Source organism: Dendrobates tinctorius, unplaced genomic scaffold, assembly GCF_039654945.1.
Source record: "Dendrobates tinctorius isolate UK_male_01 unplaced genomic scaffold, ASM3965494v1 ptg000031l, whole genome shotgun sequence".
Lineage (NCBI taxonomy): Eukaryota > Metazoa > Chordata > Amphibia > Anura > Dendrobatidae > Dendrobates > Dendrobates tinctorius.
In genome coordinates, this window is record NW_027361699.1 from 14,290,864 (window position 1) to 14,312,879 (window position 22,016).

General features: G+C 41.0%; 1 protein-coding gene across 39 annotated transcripts in view; it reads left to right on the top strand.

Annotated features, from left to right (window-relative positions):
* Positions 1-22,016, top strand: part of PTPRD (protein tyrosine phosphatase receptor type D) — a 2,878,718-nt gene that overhangs the window by 377,456 nt on the left and 2,479,246 nt on the right. For all 39 annotated transcript variants that reach the window (XM_073572185.1, XM_073572197.1, XM_073572187.1 and 36 more), the window contains exon 3: positions 13,765-13,787. The gene's annotated coding sequence lies outside the window, so the exon portion shown is untranslated. The remainder of the gene's footprint in view (positions 1-13,764; positions 13,788-22,016) is intronic.

The window sequence follows — 22,016 nt, forward strand, 5'->3', positions numbered from 1 at the left end:
GTAGACTGTCCAGCCATGACTCTGTTGCTGCAAGTAGTCGGCCAGTACCTCCACGGTGTTTCTGTTGTCCCCAAAGACATCTTTAAAACAGCCTGCTGCCGCTTACCATTAGCTGTTCGATAGTGGGACACCTCGTGTGCAACACTGGCAGCTGCGGATGGAGTGCTTGTGTGACTGCGCTCTGTCGATGAGCTTTCGCTTGAGGAGGAGGAGGGTTGAACGCCTACAGCCAACTGTTTCCAATACCGTGGGCTAGGCAGCACTGTTCCACCGCCGCTGTCCCCTGTGGAGCCTGCATCCACCACATTAACCCAGTGTGCAGTAATGGACACCTAACAGCCCTGGCCATTCCTACTGGACCATGCATCTGTTGTGAGGTGCACCTTTCCACTCACTGATTGTTTGAGTGCATAGACAATGCGGTCTTTCACATGCAGGTGGAGGACAGGGATGGCTTTTCGAGAAAAAAGTGCCGACTGGGTAGGTCATAGCGTGGGACAGCGTAGGCCATGAGCTCTCGGAAAGCTTCACTTTCAACCAAACGGAAGGGCATCATCTCTAATGAGATCATTTTGGCAATGTAGGCATTCAAAGCCAGTGTATGCGGATGAGAGGATGAATACTTTCTTGTCCTACTCAGAGTGTCTGCTAGGGTGAGCTGGACTTGACAGCTGCATATGGGGGAACTTGCGGTGGACCGGACGGACTGAGAGGGGGTTGGTGATGGTGGTGGTGATGGCCTAGATTCAGTGTTTTGTTGCAAAACCATTGTGATTCCCTGACTGCTTTTGCCTCGTGATGACACCTCAACATTTATTGCTGGTGGTGTGCTTACTGGTGGTGGTGGTCTTACAGTGTGGGAAGCGATGGAGCGTTGCTGGCTACCTTCAGTCGGAGTAGGTGCACATATGGTACCTGATAACCTTTGCCTCATCAGTAGGATTTTGGACAAAGAAGTGCCACACTGCACTCTTCCTACTATGGTATAAATTTTCAGGGCTTGCACGCTGTGCTAATTTGACCATATGGCCAAGCTGTCCTGCACCTCTTTTGGTTTTTGTTCCACGTTTTTGGACAGCTATGGGCCTGACAGATAACCGCTGCTGCTATGTCGATGCCTGCTGCGGATCCTTCTCCTCATCTGAGCTATTGCCAGCAGCACCCTCTTCCCCCAATGGATGCCAATCCGGGTCAACAACTGGGTCATCCATCACCTCCTTTTCAATTTCATCTGCACCTTCCTCTGTGTCACAGTGTAAGGTGGTATAGTATGCGGGAAGGGGCACCTGAGTTTCATCAGGGTCAGATTCTGGCTCAGTAGAGGGCAATGTAGTGGTGTGGGTCAATGTAGCAGCAGAATCATTAAGCAGTGGCTGTGCATCAGTGCACTCCATGTCAGATAAATCTTGGACTTGCGAATTCAGGATTTGACTGGATAACCCAGGCATGGTATGTGAAAAGAGCTCCATGGAGTAATCTGAAGTGTGGGATGCTACATCCTTCACTTATGGTGGGGGTGAAGAACACAAGGAAAGGTTTTTTTTCCTGACCAGAACCCTGCACTGACAACTCAGTGCTTGCAGGTTTTGAAACTTCAGAAGAAGCGGCAATAGAGCTGGTGGCTGTTTTGGCAATGTAAGCCAAAACCTGTGCCTGATGCTTCGGTTTTAAAAGCGGTTTTCCTACTCCCAGAAAAGTGAACCTTACAGGCCTTCTTGTGCCAGACAATGACGCAGGCTCAACACTTCCTGCCTTAGCTGCTATTGTGCTTTTGGCATAACCAGCAGATGCACCACCACCACCATCAGTACCAGCTGCCCCCCCGCCCACATTCGCGGCCTCTTCCACCATACTTCCTCATGTTTGTGAAAATGTAACAAAAATACCAGCAGATATATGGTACTGTATGAGGAGCATACAGCTGTATAAGGTGTAGGCAAAAATGTTAATCTCCGTATATATTTCCTTATTCACAGACGCTCTCCCAGTATGTATTTGACGGTAATCCAACCAGCAGATATATGGTACTGTATCAGAAGCGGACAGCTCTCTACAGTGTATGTATGGAAAAATGAAAATCTCCATCTATCTTTTTACGGAGTCACAAACAGATAGCATGTATTTGTCCGTGATGCCAGCCGGTACACGGTAGTGTGTGAGGAGCATACAGCTCTATACGGTGTATGTATGTATGGAAATGTTTAAATCTCTGGGTTTTTTTTACGGAGTCACACACACACGCTGTCTCTGTATAGATTTGACCATAATCAAACAGCAGATATACGATACTGTTTGACAAGCGGACAGCTCTACACGGTGTATGTATGGAAAATTTTTAATCTCCGTCTATTTTTTTATGGAGTCAACAGCAGATATATGATACTGTTAGAGAAGCGGACAGCTCTATACGGTGTATGGAAAAATGGAAATGTCCGTCTATGTATTTACGGACTCACACACACATGCGTTGTCTCTGTATAGATTAGACCGTAATCCAAATAGCAGATATACGATACTGTTTGCAAGCGGACAGCTCTATACGGTGTATGTATGTATGGAAATTTTTAAATCTCTGTCTATTTTTTTACGGAGTCACACACACGCTGTCTCTGTATAGATTTGACCGTAATCAAATAGCAGATATGCGATACTGTTTGAAAAGTGAACATCTCTATATGATGTATGTATGGAAAATTTTAAATCTCCGTCTATTTTTTTACGGAGTCACACACACACGCTGTCTCTGCATAAATTTGACCGTAATCAAACAGCAAATATAGATACTGTTTGACAAGCAGACAGCTCTATATGATGTATGTATGGAAAATTTTAAATCTCCGTCTATTTTTTTACGGAGTCACACACACACGCTGTCTCTGCATAAATTTGACCGTAATCAAACAGCAGATATAGATACTGTTTGACAAGCAGACAGCTCTATACGGTGTATGTATGGAAAATTTTAAATCTCCATCTATTTTTTTACAGAGTCACACACACACGCTGTCTCTGCATAGATTTGACCGTTATCAAACAGCAGATATACGATACTGTTTGAGAAGCAGACAGCTCTATATGGTGTATGGAAAAATTGAAATGTCCGAATATGTATTTACGGAGTCTCACACACATGCTGTCTCTATATAGATTTGACCGCAATACAAACAGCAGATATACAATACTGTTTGAGAAGTGGACAGCTCTATACGGTGTATGTATGGAAAATTTAAAATCTACATCTATTTTTTTACGGAGTCACACACAGATAGCATGTATATGTCTGTGATACCAGCCGGTACACGGTAGTGTGTGAGGATCGTACACCTCTATACGGTGTGTGAAAAAATGAATGCTCTGTAACTGTGCAGAAAATCAGAATAAAAGTTTTTTTGCTTTTAAAAAAGCAGTCTGCACAGCAGTGTGCACACAGCAATGCAGCTATCAGGTAGCCTTATAAAGCAGCCTAATAACCACCAGCGCTGCTGCACACACAAAAATCCTCCCCTGTCACTGCACACTAACTGTACAGTTGAAATCGCTATCAGAAGAAGCACAGTTTTTTTTCTTTGTTGCCTAACGCTCTCCCTATTGAGAATCAGCGACAGCAACCTCTCCCTATGCTAAGATCGGCAGAAGTAAATTGGCGGTCGGTGGTCAGGGCTTTTATAGCCACTGACGACACACAAAGCAAGCCAATCACACGAATGCCCTTCTCTAAGATGGTGGTGGCCGCTGCCGATGTCATCGCGTTGCCCATAGTGTGCGTCCTTGATGATTGGCTGAGAAAAGGCGCTGGGGAAGCATCATGGGAAAGACGACTTTGACGCGCGGGTCGGTGACCTCATGGCCGACCTCATGCTATGGTCGGGTTTCGATCGGCAAAATCCATCTTTAGCGAAAGTCGGCGACTTATGAATTTGACCGACCAGTTTCGCTCAACTCTACTGTTAACCCCTCGCAGTACTTAATGTGCTGAAGCAAAACCTCTGGGTTTTATATCACTGAAGCCATTAGTGCAGCAAAACCTATCTCCCCTTCTGCACCTTACCAGTGACTTTGTTACATATTCTACCCAAAGCCAGGAGTTTTGACACTTTAACTTGCTTAACAGGGGAGTATGGATAGGGCATCTGTTTTATCATGTAACTTCCCGAGCCTGTATTCTACATGAAAACTAGAGTCATGGAATGTTAGAAACCACTTAGTCAACTGGGCATTCTTTCCCCTCATCCATCTCAGGGGTTTATGATCTGACACTAGGCTGAACTTCTTGCCTAACAGGTAGTATCTCAGGATGTCGATTGGCCGCTTGATGGCCAAGCACTCTTTCTCTTTGATAGCATAGTTCTTTTCAACTTATCGATTTTTGCCTTTATTTCCCCCTTTCCAATGATGTAGCCCAAGTATTTTGCCTCCTCTTTTCCCAGGGTGCACTTCTTTGGGTTTATGGTAAATCCTGCTTGGACCATACAGTACTACCTGGACCTTCTGAAGATAACCTCCCCAATTGGGGCTGAAGATCATGATGTCCTCCAAATAAGCAGCAGTGTACTTTTTTTGAGAGGCTAGGATCAGGTACATGGCCCTCTGGAAGGCAGCTTTGGCTCCCTATAGTCTGAATGGCATCCGGGTATACTGAAATTACCCATCAGGTGTAGAGAAGGCCGTCTTCTCCATGGCACTTGGGGACAGAAGAATTTGCCAGTACCCTTTCTTTAGGTCCAGGGTGGTATATCTGGCTGACCCTAACCTCTCAATGAGCTCATCAACCTGGAACATCTGATATGCATCCAAATTGGATTCCTAAGTTAGCTTTCTGAAGTTATTACAGAAGTGCCACTCCATCCGGTTTTGGCACCAGGTTAATAGGGCTAGACCAGCCGCTGTTTGACTCCTCGATAATGCCCAGGCTCAACAGTCTCCTCAGCTCCTTGGAGATCACCTTGCGGTGAGCTTCGGGATTCTAATAGGGCCTTTGGTTCACCCTCACATGCAGCTCAGTCAGGATTTTGTGCTCCACAACTTGCATACAACCTGGCTACTCTGTAAACATGTTCCGGTTACGCTGAAGCAGCTCACTGCACTTTTGTTTCTGGGCCAGAGTTTCTCTGCCACTGTAATATCCTCGACCCTGGCTTCAGGACTTACCCCCAAGCATGTAGCCTCCACCGGTTCCCTATCTCACCACAGTTTAAGAAAGTTGATGTGGTACACTTGGTACAGCTTTCTTCTCTCTGATTGATGTATCTCTCCACTAGGCTGTCCGTCTGTGGAAGGTACATTCATGTCCTGATTTGGGTAATCTGGAAGGCCTTACATAACTCCATCATTACCTTGAACATGAACAGTGTCCCTTGGTCCATCAGGATCTCTTTTGGCAGGTCTGTCTGGGAAAAAATATGAAATAGCTCTTGTGCTTTAATACTTGCAGAGGAGTTTCTCAGTGGTACTGCCTGTGAGTACCGTGTTGCATTGTCCATTACCACTGGTATGTATTGATGACCCCTGGCAAACTTTACTTAGGACCCAACCAGGTCCATGGCAATTCGGACAAATGGGACTTCAATTATGGGCAATGGCACTAAGAGACAGCGGAAATGGGATACAGGAGCAGTTAACTGACATGTAGGGCAGAATCAGTAGAAATTAACAATGTCTCAGTGACATCCAGGCCAGTAGAACCACTGAGGGACCTGCTCTTTAGCCTTGTTGACTCCCAGATGCCCACCTAAGACATGAGAATGGGTCAGATAAAATACCCTATGCCTATAGGGTCCCGACACAAACAACTGCTCTATCACTACCCCTCTAGGTTGAGTGATCCGATAAATTTAAAGTGAAATATGGAAACCTGGTATTAGCCCCTGACTCTTGAGCAACCCCATTTATCACAGTCACATTGTCAAACACATTTTTTAAAGTAAGATCCTTCATTTGAGCAGTCCCAAAATTCCCCTCAGAAACCCCCAACTCAAGAATCTCGGCCTCACTGGTCACTGCTTCGTCCGTACATGGGCATTTCAGATCTAACCTCCACACTGCCAAACCAGCAACCACAGATGAAGGATGAAACAGGCCCAGACACAGGTGCACAATCAAATAGAGCCTGGGGTAGGGTAGGGCTGCTGTATATGTGTACAGCAGCCTAAATCAATCACAATAAAGACAGAAATAATCTGTGATTACTGATTTGGCAGTGTGGAGGTTAGATCTAAAATGTCAATGTCCGGACCTGGTCAGTCTTTATCTGCGCTTGCCCTTTCTGGTGCCATGGGAATGATTCAGAAACACTTCAGATACATTTTGCATTTAATATAGTCTTGCTTTTAATACATTTAGGAGGCCATAATGGCACAGCGAATATAAAAAATGTAGAGTAGGACTGCCCCATATGAGAATGCCTTGGCGTGGAGGGGTGGCTCAAAGAATTGATCAATTGTTTGCTAGATGTCTCATTTTAAAGTACAGTTAGAAATCAATATGTGCATATGCACTTTATGTATTGCGTTCTGACCATAGGCAGCGCTGGTGTCACGATCCCACTGCTAACACCGGTATGTCACCTATGGAGGGATGCGACTCACTGCTGACACATGGCTATCACAGGCACAGGGGGGCTTATCCTAGTTATCCCACTGCTGGCACCATGTGATAAAAAACAGCAAGCTAGTCTTGCCCTAACAATTTATGTCCCACCACTGCCCACAATACTTCATGAAACTTTTCAGTTCCACTTTGGAACTCACAGCTCTCCGGCGCCCCCCTTGCCCTCAGGTAAGTCAGGGAACTGCACCTGGGATAATTGGTCACTGGCCGGCTGCTTCATTGAGGTTTAGCCACCCGGCACGCTGCAGTGAGGGAATTCTAAAATGCTCTGGCCGCAGCCACCCAATTAGCTTATAAAATCCCTTCCGTCACTCTCAGCAGTACCAAGGGCCCAGATCACATTTTGTCGACACCAGCTCCAGAGTTTCTCTGATTAAGTTTTAAACTTAATAGAGGGGTTCAAAACCAACCCAATTCAGTAGCAATTATCTTAAAGGCACGTGTTCGTTTTTAGAGCATGAAGACAGACTATTAAGTTTTATAATTTATTCCCAAAAGGCGGGCAGTGATTACACAGATAAAAGATGTTACAAAGTTGAGACATTAGATATGTACAATGCAAATATAAAATAAAAGGGATTAACATAGAGATTCAACACTTACAGTTGCTTAGATGGTCTTTAGGCTAACCATGTGGGGAGGCAGGGCCACATGTTGCCCTGCATCTGGGGTCCTTTTGGCATCAAACCTCCAGCTCGAATGACTGATTTTTTGGAGGGAATACCTTATAGCTTTGGGATTGTGACATCATAAAAGGGGCCATCTGGTATGTTCCTCCCCCTGCTCTAGGAGTTACAATTCTAACTACAAAACTTATAATTACTATATCTCGCAGAGGGTACTTCGTATAAACATGCACATGGTATCATTCTCTTTAGCCTGTCGCAGACAATAGTTAAAGACCAAACATGCAGTAATTATGTCACACTGTTTAGGAGGAATCCAGTTCTCGGGTTCTGTGGGTGCTGGAACTGTGAAAATTAGGGGCCCGAACGCTGGGTTAATGCATTTTGCAGAAATGTAATTTTCATGTCTCTGCCACATATGGTTTTTGAGATTCAGCCTCTTGAATATTACCCATACTTATATTCAGCCACATGTTGCTTCAAACAATGACATTCTTTCCTCTTAGCTAATTAACATTCCTTAGCTGTGGTGAGGAGAATGTTTGCACAGGAAGCATCTGGTGTAGGGTTACAAGCAGGCATATAGCTGCGATGTGAGTAAGGGGGGTTTGCAGCTATGTGACAGGCAAAGTCTCAGAGAATGGAAGCTTCTGGAGGGTTCCAGAAGTCATATCTTACTTATCATTACAGCTGGCTTCTCCCCTTTTTTATACAAGATTTTCTTATCCTGAAATTCTCTGCCCTTTTTTCTCCACACATATTTTGATCATTGTGGCCAGAGTTCTATTTTAACCTCATCGGTCCACATGAATTGTTTCCAATATGCATCTTGTTTACTTATACTGTATGTTCTTTTGAATACTTCTGACACTGAAATTTGTGGTGAGGACACAAGAGAGGTTTTCTTCTGAGGATGCTTCCATGAAGTCCATATTTCAGCATGTGTATCTGAACAGTAGAACAATGTAAAACAACTCCAGTGTCTGCTAAATCTTTCTTTAGGTTTTTTGCAGTCAGTTCTTATTGGTCTCTCTAGCAATCCTACGAGCAGCTCTCACCGAAATGTTGCTTAGTCTTTCATACCTTATCTTGACCTCCATTGTTCCTGTTTACTATCATTTCTTAAATACACTTTAAACTGAGGAAAGGGCAGCTTGAAAATGCTTTGCTATCTTCTCATAGCCTTCTCTTCCTTTGTGAGCCACCACCATTTTTATTTTCAGAGTGCTAGGCAGCTGCTTTGAAGAACCCATGGCTGATTGACTTTTTTGGCACAAGTTTAGAGGAGGCTGTGTATTTATAAACCTTGGAAATTTGCATCATGTGGCCTTTCTTAATGATGATAATGAACAAGTCATACCCCTAACAGGCTAACTAAGATCTGAAACCTTGGTGAAAGTTAAACTTTTGCATAGGCCCATTTCCCTTTTTGTAATTTTTAAAATGAAAAAAAAAAAGATTATCTATATATATATGTTTCTCTCTCTCGCTCTCTCTCTCTCTATATATATATATATATATATATACAGTGGGGAAAAAAAGTATTTATTCAGTCAGCAATAGTGCAAGTTCCACCACTTAAAAAGATGAGAGGCGTCTGTAATTTACATCATAGGTAGACCTCAACTATGGGAGACAAACTGAGAAAAAAAATTCCAGAAAATCACATTGTCTGTTTTTTTTTCATTTTATTTGCATATTATGGTGGAAAATAAGTATTTGGTCAGAAACAAAATTTCATCTCAATACTTTGTGATATATCCTTTGTTGGCAATGACAGAGGTCAAATGTTTTCTGTAAGTCTTCACAAGGTTGCCACACACTGTTGTTGGTATGTTGGCCCATTCCTCCATGCAGATCTCCTCTAGAGCAGTGATGTTTTTGGCTTTTCGCTTGGCAACACGGACTTTCAACTCTCTCCAAAGGTTTTCTATAGGGTTGAGATCTGGAGACTGGCTAGGCCACTCCAGGACCTTGAAATGCTTCTTACGAAGCCACTCCTTCGTTGCCCTGGCGGTGTGCTTTGGATCATTGTCATGTTGAAAGACCCAGCCACGTTTCATCTTCAATGCCCTTGCTGATGGAAGGAGGTTTGCACTCAAAATCTCACGATACATGGCCCCATTCATTCTTTCATGTACCCGGATCAGTCGTCCTGGCCCCTTTGCAGAGAAACAGCCCCAAAGCATGATGTTTCCACCACCATGCTTTACAGTAGGTATGGTGTTTGATGGATGCAACTCAGTATTCTTTTTCCTCCAAACACGACAAGTTGTGTTTCTACCAAACAGTTCCAGTTTGGTTTCATCAGACCATAGGACATTCTCCCCAAACTCCTCTGAATCATCCAAATGCTCTCTAGCAAACTTCAGACGGGCCCGGACATGTACAGGCTTAAGCAGTGGGACACGTCTGGCACTGCAGGATCTGAGTCCATGGTGGCGTAGTGTGTTACTTATGGTAGGCCTTGTTACATTGGTCCCAGCTCTCTGCAGTTCATTCACTAGGTCCCCACGCGTGGTTCTGGGATTTTTGCTCACCGTTCTTGTGATCATTCTGACCCCACGGGGTGGGATTTTGCGTGGAGCACCAGATCGAGGGAGATTATCAGTGGTCTTGTATGTCTTCCATTTTCTAATTATTGCTCCCACAGTTGATTTCTTCACTCCAAGCTGGTTGGCTATTGCAGATTCAGTCTTCCCAGCCTGGTGCAGGGCTACAATTTTGTTTCTGGTGTCCTTTGACAGCTCTTTGGTCTTCACCATAGTGGAGTTTGGAGTCAGACTGTTTGAGGGTGTGCACAGGTGTCTTTTTATACTGATAACAAGTTTAAACAGGTGCCATTACTACAGGTAATGAGTGGAGGAAAGAGGAGACTCTTAAAGAAGAAGTTACAGGTCTGTGAGAGCCAGAAATCTTGATTGCTTGTTTCTGACCAAATACTTATTTTCCACCATAATATGCAAATAAAATGAAAAAAAAACAGACAATGTGATTTTCTGGATTTTTTTTTCTCAGTTTGTCTCCCATAGTTGAGGTCTACCTATGATGTAAATTACAGACGCCTCTCATCTTTTTAAGTGGTGGAACTTGCACTATTTCTGACTGACTAAATACTTTTTTTCCCCACTGTATATATATATTTAGAGATCGTCTTCAACTTGCATAACTGTTTCGACCAAGGTTGCCCAAACTTTTACATGTCACTCTATATGTGATCTGTATTTCTTGGGGTATATTGTAATACCATTTTCTAAACTTTAAAGGCAACTATACATATGAGAGATTAATTAAATGGAACCTGCCATGCTGAAAATGGTATCTGATCTATACGCAAATTGCTTTAGACCAGGAGGAGCAGATCAGATGGATAACATTTTTTTTTTAAAGTTTCAGTGTCATTTATATTTTGTTCATTTGCACTCATCAGCAATGTAAAAAGAGGTGGAAGTTGAGCATAATGATAAATGATTTTGTTGAGGAAACCTCAGTTAACTTACACTTTATTCATTGAAGTCCTAGGTAATAGTAGTCATATGAGTCCCGTGGATGGTCTTTCTCTGTAATTGACAGTCCTTTCTGTGACTGCAGAGATCACTGTCACCACTGAGTAGGACCACCCACTAGACTCATAGGCAAGCAGACATCAGGGATTTCAATGAATACAATGCAAGTTATACATATTTTTTCCACAAACCCATATTTTTATATCTTGCTGTTCACAGTTCCGATTACAAGTTACCTTAAAACCACTGATTTTAACAGTCCAGCTGACTAAATTATCTGTTTGGTAACCTTCTAACTTTTCAGAGATGATGTCAGGGGAGAAAATGATAGAATTCTAACATGTTAAATTCTAACTATTTTTCTCACATGTTTGACAGTGTCTTACTCATCCAAGTATGCTTGGCCAAACCAAACCTGTATATGTATTGTGGTGGGAAGTCTGAGAGAAAGTTATTGTCAAAATGAGCATTCTGGCAACAGATGTTTGAAAGTGTGTGAGGATTTAAAAAAGTTAAAAGACTCTAATCGACTGCTCAGTGTTAGGCTGGTTTCACACTTGCGTTTTTTTTTCGCGGGATTTTAGCGCTAAAAAACGCATGCGTTTTTTTTTCCTATACTTTGCATGGGATGCGCTTATGTGCGCATACACATGCGTTTGTATGCGTTTTTCCGCGCATGCGTTTTTTTGCGGTATGCGCTCGGGCGCACAAAATGCATCCTGTTGCATTTTTTGGGCGTCCGACTTGCCTCAAAAAAACGCATGCGCACGCAATGCGTTTTTTTACAGCAAGACACCCATTATAAGTCTATGGGTGCGCATATGTGCGCATTGGCATGCTTATGTATGCGTTTTTTTGTGCATGCGTTTTTTTTTTTACCATTAGTTGGACAATGGAATTTAGGGGTTTGGGTTAGAGTTAGGGTTAGTTAAGGGGGTTTAGGGCTAGGGTTAGGGTTAGCTAGGGGGTAGGGTTAGGGTTAGTATGGTTTGGTTAAGGGTTAGGGTTAGCTAGGGTTTAGGGTCAGGGTCAGGGTCAGGGTTAGGGTTAGTATGGTTTGGTTAAGGGTTAGGGTTAGCTAGGGTTTAGGGTCAGGGTCAGGTTAGGGTCAGGGTTAGGGTTAGGGTTAGGGTCAGGGTTAGGGTCAGGGTTAGGGTTAGGGTCAGGGTTAGGGTCAGGGTTAGGGTCAGGGTTAGGGTTAGGGTCAGGGTCAGGGTTAGGGTCAGGGTTAGGGTCAGGGTTAGGGTTAGTAAAGTCATGGTTTGGGTTAGTGTGAGGGGCCACCTAATGTTGGAAAAAAACACAAACGCGGTAAAAACGCACTAAAAACGCATACAAACGCATAAAAACGCTGCGTTTTTTTCATGCATGCTCAAAAAAATGCTTGAAAAAAACGCAGCATTTGTATGCGTTTGTATGCGTTTTTTCAATGCGTTTTTTTGCGGGAAAAACGCGCTGCAAAAAAAAGCAAGTGTGAAATTAGCCTTAGACATGTGTAACTCCCATAGCTGGGATCTCAACCAATAGTTGGAGAGAAATTTTTATTTGTCATCATGTTCCCTTTAGTTCTTCTAGCAAATTAGTGCAGAATGACACTCATGCACCCTTCAAATCCATTTAAATACATGACACTGAAGATAGCCAAAAATAGTCAAATACTGTACTTGGCTTACTTTGTCATTACCATACCAATAAACAGAGTTACAGGGCACATGTGTCACTTGCTGCTTAATTTAACACATTCTGTCCATGGTCTTGTGGTCTAAGAAGTGGGAAAACCACATCCATCTAACAGTTATGGTCTATGGAGTTAAGTGAAGTCATAACTTGTTTAGGCTGGAATACCCTTTTAAGTATCTTTCTGAAGACACAAATACCATTGTTTGCAATATTTACTTTTATATATAGAAGTATTCTAGTTATTTAAAAAGTAAATTTAAATTGCTCATAGTAGAGTTGACCTATTTGGACAATTCCAGTGTTGAAGTGTCTAACAGACAGAAGCAAATAACAGTGCCCAACTATTAAGTGTTTAATTTCTCTACAACATTGTCACAAGAAATGCATGCATGTTGTCCAAAGGGCAGTATTTTGTCTGTGTAATTATTGAGTTTTGCAGGTCCTCCAGAGTAAGGCACCCCATATGAAATAGTTTCCATTTGTCTGGCACCTTTCTCTCTTGACTCTCCCATTCACAAAAGTGCTCACTCGACCAAGGTCTTTTGTGTTCTCTTTGTGATGCTCAGTGCTTGACTCCTCTAGTGGCAGTTTATCTCCTGTAGAAAAAAATATTCGCAGTCAAAAATTGGACAGCCTGGATCCTTATCTTCCTGATCATCATCTGTTAAAGGAGATTTGACACAGATTATTGTTCAAACCTGTCAATATCAGCAGATTTGCCTGATGTTCGTCTAGATTTTATGTGGGACTTAAAAGTTTCTTTTGAAGCCACCTTTCTAATTAGAAAACTAAGAGAGTTAACTGCCATAAATTATCACAGAAATCCTTAATAGACCAATTAAATTGTGCCATCTAAATGACCTAAAAATAAATAAATTGAGCATTTTGTTAAAGAATGATGCTTTTAAAAAAAAAAATACATGTTGATACCTTTCTGTGGAAGAAAAAGCAAAGAAATACCCTACTAATCTCTGGCGTAACGAAGAATGCATGATTCCTGTCAACAGTTGACTATAAATGCTATAATCACTTTCTATCTACAATAGATGTATTCTATCAGGAATTTAGAGATGTGTCCAACATTAATGGATTTTGTTATTGTAGGACGAGTACCATTCTGAATTTGACAATCACTTTATTCCATTAGGTATAAAGTCCATCTGTGGACCTGATCGCAATGCATTTCTGTGAAATCTCTTTTTGTACTTTGACAATGATGCACCTGTACTTTAACATTCAGATGAACAGTTAGTACTGTATGTTCTAAAAATGTGAGTTTAACTGGATTTACTATGAAACTTTAAGAGGAAAATGATTTATGAAAATTCTTTTTGTCTCTTTTTCAGATGAGAAAACATTTGAAATTAAGGTACGTCCACATGGCATTTATATATATTTTAATGTATTATTTCTTGTCCTGTTTGGATGATTTTTGTGGTATGTTACTTATATGGTACTTGATTATGCTTATAAATGATATGAAAACTAAAGATTTTTAAATATTTAGAATTGGAGATGAGCTCAAATTTGAAATATTCTTGACATAATGTCAACTATAAGAAAGATAGCTGTATCCTTATTTAAAATGTATAAAATGGTATGATCGATTGTCTTTTGCTTTTTTAAAGACTTTATTGTTTCTCAGCAATAACAATAGTCTTAGAACCAGCCACCTATAAGATATAGCTGCCTAGATTTGCTTTATGTCTTCAAAGAGCAAGTAGGGTAAGTGAGACTGATTAGATCCTCTTTGGATATTTAGATTATATTTTCCAGGCAGGAAATCCAAAGTGTATTTAAGTAGCAGTAAAGTGGATGTGACTTTATCAAATCTCATCCACATGCTATATAAGAAAATCAGTGTGGAACCCACTCAGAAATTGACCAGTACAACAGATTTTGAATTTTCAACATGTCAATCTATGTTGCCCTCTGGTTGATGATTTACTGCGGAATTGAAACTCCTAAAAAAGTACTCTTTGCAAGGTTAAAATTCCCTACCTCCCCTGGCAAGGCAGGGCATGGTGACCTTGCATGGATCTTTGCCAGCTTCTGTATACCCCTGCCTCGTGATGACATGGCTTGTTAAGTAAGATTGGCTCTGCAAATGTTATTGAAAATCATTGTTTTTTTCTTAAAAGGTCACTTTCAATTAAACAAAGTTTGCATCAATCAACAGTACAAGCGAATATAACAAACTTTGTAATATATCTTCTCAGGAAAATCTGCTTCTACCAATTATGAACCATTTTTTTCTCCTTACCCTGCCTCTTATGCCTTTTGTTCACTGTGAAAAATAACTGTGAAAAATAACTCAAGGCATTCTTGGTCAAAACCAGATGGACCACCTGCATAATAAGGTTTAGGGTTACAACTGGCACAGACACAAGCATGTGCTACAGCTTTCTAGTAAGTGTTTATGGAACCTCAGTACTAGATTCAGATCTACACTACTCAGTGCTGCAGTATGATATTCTCCAAGCTGCTGCTTCTGTCTGTGTGTTACAAAGAGAAAGAAAAGCAGGAATCCTTCTGTTGCTTGTGCAGTGTATGCAAGGTATTATAGCAGCTAGTCTCCACCCAATAGCTCAGCGACAACTGAATATCTGCAGTAGACCCTGTACAGGAATAACTGCAGTATAGAAAACATGTAGGAACAAGAAATAGTATTATTCCCCATAATATATTAGCTTATTTCGAAAAATCTTCAGAAGCTATTTTTTTAATTTTATGCTGATGGTCGAAAATGTAACATTTACTTTAATGAAAATGTATGTTTTGTCAAATTGTCTAAAAAAATTGTAGGGATTGTTGTGACTAGTATTATTGTGTTTTAATATTAGATGATGCTACCATCCCCTTTAGTTAGCGTTGATCTAATTACTGACCTTAAAGTGGTTTAACATGAGAAAAGTTCATTTTAATTAAGAGATCTTGGAATAATAATAATTTCCACAATTGGATGTATTAAAAAAATTTTGTGCTGAGATAATCTTATACATGTGCCCCTGCTGTGTACTGTGTAATGGCTAATGGCTGTGTCTGACCGTACAGGGACATGGTCTGATCATACCACAGCTCCTGGGCAGGGGAGGAAACAAAAGGGTATACAGACAGGACAGCTTGGGGTCACAGCTGATTCTTTCTGTTCGGTAAAACATGTCACTGCATGTATATATGTTTTACCTCAAAGAAAGAATTTGCTATGATCCCGCACTGTTCTGTCTGTATACTCTGTTTTGTGTCCTGCCCTGCCCAGGAGCTGTGGTATGATCAGACCATGTTCCTGTACGGTCAGTCACAGCCATTACACAGTACAAAGCAGGGGCACATTTATAAGATTATCTCAGCACATGAACATTTTTTTAAACACGTCTGGTTTATTATTATTACTATTATTATTATTATTATTATTCAAAGATTTATTAATTAAAATGTTGATTAAAATTAACTTTGCTCATGAGAAATCCCCTTTAAGCCTATAAAGAGTTCACTAGAGGATCACCTCTACTAAGGAGAAAAAAATTACATTTCGGCCTATTGTTGAACAAGTTGATTACAGAGGCAATAAATAGTAAAACCCTCAATGTTTAATTCAAATTAGGGTTATACAAACTAGAAGAAAAATATATGCTTGTCAGAGGGATACTGCTTAAAATGTTCAATTTATTATATCTTTATTAAAACTATCAATGGCTCAGTGATTGGCCACAGACTCATCCTTTGAATGTTTTTATTTGACCAATGCCTTTCCTATGGCTAATACCACACAATGGATTGACCAAGTATTCCATACTTAAAAGCCTTGTATCTTTTGGGTTGGAAAACCTTGTGCTTTTTCTTCTAATGTTTATGAAAACCTTTTGATAAACAAAACTACTTGATGCCAGCCAGTTTTACCAAAGCTGCTTGATGCCGTCTCGGCCATCCGAGCACCGTTTACAGTTGTTTAAACCAGAACTTTCCTTCCTTCGGAATGGCAAGCTGGCCTACTTTGTTCGAACAGTAGTGATTTTACAAACCCTGTAATAAATACTAGTATGTTCATAGCAAACTATGTTCCTTTCAGGAACCATGCCTTAAGCCCCCGTTACACACGGCGAGATCGTTAGCGATATCGCTGAAGCGACAACGATTTTGTGACGCAACAGCGACATCGCTAGCGATCTCGCTAAGTGTGACAAGCGGAAACGACCGGCTCCCTGCTGCGATGTCGCTGATCGTTCGCGAACGTTCAGGATCATTTTTTGATCGCTGGCGTCACGCTGACCAGCATGCATCGCTGTGATTGACCCCCCTTATCAACGACGAGCGATCTCGTTGGCGACTCCGAACTCATATAGATAGCGCTGAAGGACGCCTATTCAAAGTCTGATTCGCTATTATACACAGTGTGTGACACGGTACCAACGATCACCGTGGTCGTTAATGACATCGCTGATCGCTGATGCGTCGTTTTGAAGATCGGCCTGTATGACTGCTTACTAGTGATGCACAAACTATCTTAGCCAGATCGTATCGTTGTCAGAATCGTTGGTGCGTCGCTACGTGTAACGGTACCCTTAGTTTACTCAGTCTAGGTCATTAGCCACATGATGTAATAAATTGAAATGTTTTAGTTTAAAGTCCCGCTAAGTAGAAAGCACATTTCCAAATAAATTATGGGTAACAACAATTTATCTAAGCAGGATGAAATGTATTGTTATTTAAAAAGGCTCCAATGAAATCCAATTTATTTTAACAATAGCATAGTTAATAGGAGAGCGAGTCTAACAATAGATGAGTGTGTACATCTATCTGCAATGATATGTTGTACACTCTTAAAATAATATGCATTATATTTACAGTTTAATTTGCATTATAAATAATGTTACAATAAAAAAAAAGCTTTGATTATGAATAAGAAAAGATGTTGGCTTCCATTCAATTATGAGCCAGATATTGTCATTCAGCTAAGTATACAGAACGAGAATCCATTAGAAAGTAAAGGCATATTTATACAGGTAGACACTGCAAGCAGCATCAGAGACTCATCACTGGACATGGGGAAGGTATGAAAAGCACAATTTTTTGTGTAAAACAAACTGTGCCTTGAGACTGGAGTCTCGGAAACCAGAAAACTATTTAAACAATACTATGTAATCAATTATTTTGATACAGACAAGAGTCAGTGGTATGATTAGTTTTAAAGATTTTTTTAGCTCATATTTTGAATATTAAATATGATGATGACTAAATCAGTTTGTGGAAAATTTAATTTACCTCCAATTTTGTACAAAATAAATGGATTGGCCAGAATTTTAGTTTTTTTTAATTACTTAATTACAGCTAATTAAGCAAAATAGCTTTCAGCTGGCCTTCATTTTGCTGGATTCTTATGGATAGAGAAGGGGTTTAAAAAAGCCTGTAGTCAAATCACTGTTCACATTTCCTACCACTGCATCTCCGTTCTGTTACCTAAATTCTACTTGTGTCTCCAAGTGACCCCTTTATTCTTGATGTCCTTCTCCTGGTTTTTAATCTTCGCAGACACTCCATTGCTGACATGACCTTAAAGGGAATCTGTCACAAGATGTTTGCTACCTCATCTCAGAGCAGTATGATGTAGGAAAAGAGACCCTGATTCCAGCAATGTATCACTTAGTATACTCGGTGCAACCATCCTGACTCAGAGTTCTAAGATGTAGCAATGCAGCAGAGCTCAGAATGCTAAAACCACCTACACTATAGCATTCTGTGAACATTGTATATTGACAGTGAGCTGTTTATCAGTAGAGGAGGAGGTGTCATACTAGCAGTCTTGTCAGCACATGACTTGTCAATGATAATGTCTTAGTGATAGAACCTTCATTGTAAGTAAACAACAGAACATAGGCCTGACAAGTGACACATCGCTGACCTGAGTGTTTTAACCCCTACATCATGTTATTCTCAGATTACGTAGCAAAAACTTTTTGACAGATTCCCATTAGTGACATGTTCTGATATTGCGACGTCATAGCTTCAGAACATGATGACGTGTTTCCCAATGTATTAGTCGGCTGTCAGGGGTACATGACCTTATGAGGTGTCACTAAGATATATTGGCAATGAAAACACCATCAAAGTCTGACTACCCAGAAGAGGACATCCATCACCACACTTGAAGAAAAGCAGACTATGGAGCTACAGTAACAAAGAGGATGATTGGACAGTGAGCTATATCGGCGGAACAAGTAAGCAGCAAGATAAGTATATATTTTAATTTTTAGAACACAACCTTTTTTATACTCTGGGGTTTTTTCAGCGCAAATCGAATTTCCTGCCCAAATTTGAGTGATTTTATGCATTTTGACAGACTCACTCATCACAAGTTAGCATTAATGTGCATATAGGGCTGTGGCTCCGTAGAAAAAGTAAAAACGGGACCTCTTGTATGTTCTGTTTTACACATTACTTGCTTATACAGCACCCCTAACCATGACAAGAGGTCCTGATGTCCCAACACCATTTTCATAACTTGAGTACATTTTCCACTTCACATGTAGCACTTACTACAATGGTGACAAAGTCAACCAGAAACAGGCCCCTTCTCTCTAGGGACCTCATAGTAGCCACATGGCGCTGTCCATAGACCCTTACTTATAAGCTTCATAGTTTGAAGAAATGACCGCCTTGTCATTTTAATCAATAAGAAGATCTCTGCACATTACATTTTTTAGAAGAGGCGATAAATCTCTTTTACTTGATAACTCAAATCCTGCTTGTAACATATTTTTTATTTCAAGGTAAGTCAGCTCGACAAAAAGGCTTTAGTGTTTTCATGTTACATTTTGCTGAAAAGTCACTTTGTAAAGCCATTACTACTCTGAGCAATTTCTGCAATATAACCTGGCACATTTTACAATATATATAACATAATCCATAGTTATATTCCCATAAATATAATGTATAACATTATATTTTTTGAGGTCTTTCTATTGAAAGGAAGGCAAAAATAAGATTAATGCTCTTTACCTTGCTTCTGGTGCAATATAAAGGAAAAGATTTGCCTATTTGTGGATCAGAGTAGCAATGCACGGCTATAAATGTCATAAAGGAATACTGAATGGCATATTAAAATCCGCATTTACTGGGTAATAATGAGAGTGGCAGCACTCAAGGTAATTTTTATGGTACAGTGCTTAGAATTTCAACAGTAAAAATACAGCTAAGGGTCTGTGAAGCCCTATGTTCTTTCCTTGGCTACCTTTGGTGCATGTTTAAGCTTTTATATACACTCTAAGATGTAATGATTATAACTAGTGTTGAGAGAACGTGATCACATAAGGTGTTATCCGAGCATGCTTGGGTGCTGACAGAGTATCTACGGCATACTCGAATACTATGTTGGAGTCTCCATGGCTGCATGTCTCGCGGCTGTTCGACAGCTGCAACACGTGCCGGGATTGCCTAACAAACAGCCAATCCCTGCAAGTGTTACAGCTGTTGAACAGCAGAGACATGCAGCTGTGATGACTCAAACATATTTTTCGAGACCGCCGAAGACACTTTGTTACCTCCCAAGCATACAGAAGATAGGGAGCATATGCCGGGTACAATAAATATTCTCTATTGGATCCAAAAGATAAAAACTTTACAATAAATATACTTTTAAGGGAGATACAAATGCAAAATTAACTGTCTGCCAGGGGAACATACCAAAGCCTAAAAAAACAGTGTCATAATGTAGGCATTTATTCAGAACCTAATAAATAGTACAAAGACATGTTCGAGCTGAGAGTCCACACATCATTACTTTGAAAACAAATAGATTAAACATAGATTGAGAATTAGTGGCAGCAGGAATCCACAGATGTCAGTATATAAGTAGAGGATAGCTAAAGGTTGACTAAATCGGTCCTGAAGGCTCCTATATATCCAATGGCATGTGGGGGTACTGACAACAAGCAGTCAATATATGCACAAGAGTTAATCATACACTACCGTTCAAAAGATTGGGGTCACCCAGAAAATTTTGTGTTTTCCATGAAAACTCATAGTTTTATTAATCAAATGAGTTGCCAAATGAATTTAAAATCTAGTCCAGACATTGACAAGGTTCAAAAAAAAGATTTTTATTTGAAATAATAATTTTCTCCTTCAAACTTTGCTTTCGTCAAAGAATGCTCCCTTTGCAGCAATTACAGCATTGCAGACCTTTGGCATTCTATCAGTTAATTTGCTGAGGTAATCTGGAGAAATTTCACCCCATGCTTCCAGAAGCCCCTTCCACTAGTTGGTTTGGCTTGATGGGCACTTTTTGGGTACCATACGGTCAAGCTGCTCCCACAACAGCTCAATGGGGTTGAGATCTGGTGACTGCGGTGGCCACTCCATTACAGATAGAATACCAGCTGCCTGCTTCTTTCCTAAATAGTTCTTGCATAATTTGGAGGTGTGCTTTGGGTCATTGTCCTGTTGTAGGATGAAATTGGCTCCAATTATGCTCTGTCCACAGGGTATGGCATGACGTTGCAAAATGGAGTGATAACCTTCCTTATTCAAAATCCCTTTTACCTTGTACAAATCTCCCACTTTACCAGCACTAAAGCAACCCCAGATCATCACATTACCTCCACCATGCTTGACAGATGGCGTCAGGCACTCTTCCAGCATCTTTTCAGTTGTTCTGCGTCTCATAAATGTTCTTCTGTGTGATCCAAACACCTCCAACTTGGATTCGTCTGTCCATTACACTTTTTTCAAATCTTCCTCTGTCCAATGTCTGTGTTCTTTTGCCCATATTAACCTTTTCCTTTTATTAGCCATTCTCAAATATGGCTTTTTCTTTGCCACTCTGCCCTGAAGGCCAGCATCCCAGAGTCGCCTCTTCACTGTAGACGTTGACACTGGCATTTTTTGTGTAGTATTTAATGAAGCTGCCAGTTGAGGACCTGTGAGGCGTCGATTTCTCAAACTACAGACTCTAATGTACTTGTCGTGTTGCTCAGTTGTGTAGCGGGGCCTCACACTTCTCTTTTACTCTGGTTAGAGCCTGTTTGTGCTCTCCTCTGAAGGGAGTAGTACGCACTGTTGTAGGAAATCTTTGGTTTCTTCGCAATTTCTCACATGGAATATCCTTCATTTCTAAGAACAAGAATAGTGTCATAATCTCAGTGTGGGTTTGACTCGCACACGTGGGGTTAATGTATGGAACCAGTGCTGATGACTGGCATTTCTGGGGTTAAAGGTTGTGATCCCGGTGCAGGCTTACCTGCACACCTGGGGCTATGATTGTGGCCTCTCCCTGGTTCTGGGGGAGGCTTCTTATAGCCTCAGGATGCTCCCATCCCTGTCAGTTATACTTTCGCCCTTGGCATTGTGTGGTGACCCCTGAGTGTGTTAGTGCTGTGTTCTGGTTACATGATTCTCTGTGTATGACTCGGTCTGTTCCCTGGATATTGCTTTGGATTCTGCCTGGTACTTCCTATGTCTGTTTGGTTTTGATCTCTGCTTGGCCCTGATTATCCGCTCTGTCTCCTCCCTGGTACTGTACTGTGATCCTGTGTATGACCTTTGGCTTTGTCTTACCTCCCGTCTGTTTATCCCTCCTGTACCTCGTTTGACTGTACTGTAC